Source organism: Hyaena hyaena, unplaced genomic scaffold (genome assembly GCF_003009895.1).
Source record: "Hyaena hyaena isolate Hyena2069 unplaced genomic scaffold, ASM300989v1 scaffold_1577, whole genome shotgun sequence".
Taxonomy (NCBI): Eukaryota; Metazoa; Chordata; class Mammalia; order Carnivora; family Hyaenidae; genus Hyaena; species Hyaena hyaena.
The window spans coordinates 111070-115418 of record NW_024082215.1 but is presented as its reverse complement, the minus strand read 5'-3'; the positions used below and the strand labels follow the sequence as shown (position 1 = coordinate 115418).

At 36.4% G+C, this 4349-nt stretch overlaps 1 pseudogene; it reads left to right on the top strand.

Annotated features, from left to right (window-relative positions):
- Positions 1-503: 503 nt before the first annotated feature.
- LOC120226074 lies at positions 504-3192 on the top strand (annotated as a pseudogene).
- The last annotated feature ends 1157 nt before the right edge of the window (positions 3193-4349 follow it).

Below are 4349 nucleotides of genomic sequence, written 5' to 3'. Positions count from 1 at the left end.
AACTTAGATGGTTTATTTTCTTACTGCTGAGATTCAAGAGTTATTTGTGTATTTTAAATAACAGTCCTGTATCAGATGTGTCTTTGACAAAACTTTCTCCCAGCGTTTTCTAATTTTCTTTGTATTATATTTTTACAGAGCAGAAGTTTTTTAATTGTAATGAAGTCCAACATATTGATTCTTCGTCAGTGTTATGTCTGAAAAGACCATACCAAGGCCATCTAGGTTTTCTCCTATGTTACCTTCTAGGAGTTTTATAGTTTGGAATTTTACATTATATCTATAATATAACTTAAGTTTGTGAAGAGTGTGTCATCTGTGTCTATACTGACCACAAAAACACCATAAACCTAGCTTAGGAAACACATTATCACTCAAGAGAATGAAGCACAATCTAATAATGAAACTGTAAACCTCCTCTAGAAAGTATTTACACTTGTTCAATGGATATTCAGTGTTGCTGACCTTCCTTTGAAAACTTAAGGTGTTCTGGAGCACACCTGTGAATTCAATGAGGGATCCCGGAGTGCCTCAGGAGAGTCTGAGAATCAGGGATATCCGCCACTGGTGGAAAAACCAAGGTAAGTATATGTATAAAAAAATAAACTACAGACATTATTAAAAGCAAAGGTGCAAAGTAGCAGAAGATATCTGTAGTACATAACAAAAACATAGAATTAATATCTTGGCTATATAAGGAAATCCTTTAAGTCAATGATGAAAGAGAAATAATCCAATTGAAAAATGAATAAAAATCTTACATAACTTTCAAAAAAAGTCCCTAAGTATAGGGGAAACATGAAAATGCAGTTGATCTCCTTAAATCAAGTAAATGCAAATTATCACACTCACTGTAATGAGTATCTATTACATATATTTCATTACATTAATATCATAAACAATTCTATTTCTCCAAAAGCATAGAGAAAAGAAATTTTTATATACTTCCGGTAGGAGTATAAACTAGCACATTGATTTTAGGAAGGAGTTTGGAATTGTCTGGTCAAGTCAGAAATTCACATGTCCTATCAAATATGATTCCACTCCAAGAATATACTCTAGACAAATACATGCTCAGTTACCCTAGGATACATATGTTGGCCATAGTGAGAAAAATGAAGCAATTCAAATCTCTGTCAATAATAAAGAATTAAATTGTATAGTCATGAAACGGCACACAATACATCAAGGAGTGTGCAAACTATTTATTTGAATCTAAATGGTATCCTGTCAAGTGAAAGCCAGACGTGTAAAATATATAGTGTATGATTTCATTGATTGATATAAATTTCAAAAATGAATGAAACTTGACTATATTATTTGTAATGCATAGATGGAGACTAAACTTAACAAAGCAAGGAGGTGAATGATTGTCACAGGTGTCAGAGCAGTGGTATTTTACAGAGAGTAAGAAAGATACCATGGAAAAGGGACAACTGGGGATAATTATGAGATTCTAACAATGTTATACATTTTGACCTGGAAGACGTTTACACAGTGTCCACTTTGTAATAATGCATTTAAGTGTATATATTTTATTTTATACTCTTTTCTATGTATGCATTATATCTCCTAATTTTAAAAATAGTGTATTTTATGTCGACTGCTGTAAGAAGCAGCAACATTTACTCTTCTCTGCTATTTGCTTGGCAGCCACAAAGCAGCAAACACGTGTGAATTCATCTCCATTCATGTTGGCCAGGCTGGTGTCCAGATTGGCAATGGCTGTTGGGAGCTCTATTGCCTGGAACACGGCATGAGCCTGATGGTCAGATGCCAAGTGACAAGAACACTCAGGGAGGAGATGACTCTTTTAATACCTTCTTCAGTAAAACAGGTGCTGGCAAGCATGTGTTCAAGACAGTGTTTGTAGACCTGGAACCCATAGTCATTGATGAAGTTCGCACTGGCAGGTATCATCAGCTTTTCCACCCTGAGCAGCTCATCACAGGCAAGGAAGATAAAGACAATAACTATGCCCGAGGGCACTACACCGCTGGCAAGGAGGTCATTGACATTGTCTTGGAATGAATTTGGAACTGGCCAACAAGTGCATAAGGTCTTCAGGACTTCTTGGTTTTCCATGGCTTTGGAGGAGGAATTGGTCCTGGGCTCACCATCCTGCTGATGAAACATCTGTCTTGTCGATTGTGGCAAGTCCTAGCCGGAGCTCTCTATTTACTCAGACCCCCAAGTTTCCACAGCTGTAGTTGAGTCCTATCACTCCATCCTCACTACTCTCACCACACTGGAGCACTCTGATTTTGCCTTCATGGTAGACAATGAGGCCATGAATATCTGTGGTAGAAACTGCACTGAATGCCCAATCTAAACTAACCTGAATAAGATGATATGTCAAATTGTGTCCTCCATCACTGCTTTCCTCAGATTTGATGGAGCCCTGAATGTTTTCTGATAGAATTCCAGACCAACCTGGTACCCCATCTGCATCCACTTCCCTCTGGTCACATATGCTCCTGTCATCTCTGCTGAGAAAGCCTAGCACAAACAGCTTTATGTAACAGAGATTACCAACGTATCCTTTGAGACAACCAACCAAATGATGAAATATGACCCTTGTCATAATAAATACATGGCTTGCTGCCTGTTGTATTGTGGTGATGTGGTTCCCAAAGATGTAATGCTGCCAGTGTCACCATTAAGACCAGGTGTACCATCAGGTTTGTGGACTAGTGCCCCACTGGCTTCAAAGTTGGCATTAATTACCAATATCCCACTGTGCTACCTGGTGGAGACCTGACCAAAGTACAGCAAGCTCTGTGCATGCTGAGCAATACCACAGCCATTGCTGAGGCCTGGGTTCACCTGGACCACAGGTTTGACCTGATGTATGCCCAGAGTGCCTTTGTTCATGGCTATGTGGGTTAGGGTATGGGGGAAGGACAGTTTTCTGAGGTCTTGGAGGACATGGCTGCCCTTGTGAAGGATTATGAAGAGGTTGATGTGGATTCCATTGAAGGAGGGGATGAAGAAGAAGGACAGGGATACTAAAGTTAAAAATGTGACAAAGGTGCTGCTTTACAAGCAAGCCTATTCTGTTTTAAGCATTGAAATGTTGTTCTCTGATCAGTTAGTTTGTATCTAGCAGTGTACCCTCTCATATACGATTACTGATCTACGCTTTAAAACATGACACTTTGTTACAGACACAAGCTGCCCTTTCTCTGCTGGGTTTGAGTAAACGTCTTAAATGAAAAAAAAATTGGTTAAAAAAACCCAGAAAATACAAACTGAAAATGTCAATTGCCTTTGAGAACTGATTAAATAGAATTCAACATATTTGTGTTGTTTCTGTTTTTCAAAAATTAGGTTAAAAGTGTAAATGGCAAAAATTAGCATTTGCTGTTTCAGACGGAGAAAAAATGAGTCTTGGTTTTTATTTTCTACTTTTTTGCAGTGTTTCTCTCTCTCTCTCCAAGAAACATCAACAATAAACAAATCAAAACAGACCATGTAAACCAAAACTGCACACTTTCTCTCAGTATCTCCTGTAGTTGTCCCTGCTGTATAGCAGAAGAATGTCTTAAAGGTTGTTTGTACAAGTTTTATAGGTTGTAGAGTCACATGAGACAAAGCAAGAAAGTTCTGTGAATCAAGAGACGGAATGACCTATCTAGGGTGGAATGCATAATAGGAAAGGGTATGAATGGCAGTTCTGATTGGTAAAAGAAGAAAGATTTGGGAATATGTCTGTATAAATAAATTACACAGGTAAAGATCAGGTTGTTTCATCTATATAAAGAAGTTACAAGAAAAATCTATTGTATGTGAAATTTGTTTGCTAGGCTACAGGTAGGGAAAATCTACAGTTTGAGAGTGAATATAAAATATAAAACTCATAAGTATTTATAATCTAATGTAAAAATTATAATTGTGATTATCTAGACTATGATTGTCTTAATCGTATAGTTTGACAGTGATAAGATATTCTGAGTAATAACTGATATATATTTTCGAAACAATTTATAGAACAGATAATTGGATTTACTATACACTGTGGGATATCAAAAACCTTGTCTTAACAAATAATTTTTCTAATAAAATTATTCATTAAAAACACATTCATATATCCTAAAGAAAAAGTGTTCATATTTTATATATTGATAATATACATAATTTTAAAGAACATGGTATTTTCACTTGAATTATAATAAATCTACCCTAAGACCTTTCCTGGAGGCCTCCTGCAAAATGTTCATGTTAAGAGTAATGCTTTTCCATTCAACCTTATTGTTTCTGGCAATAGGTTATATGAGATCAGGAATAGGAAAACATATAGACCAGTAAAAAGAAGTTGTTTAAGGCCTATGTCAGCCTATTGGTAATTC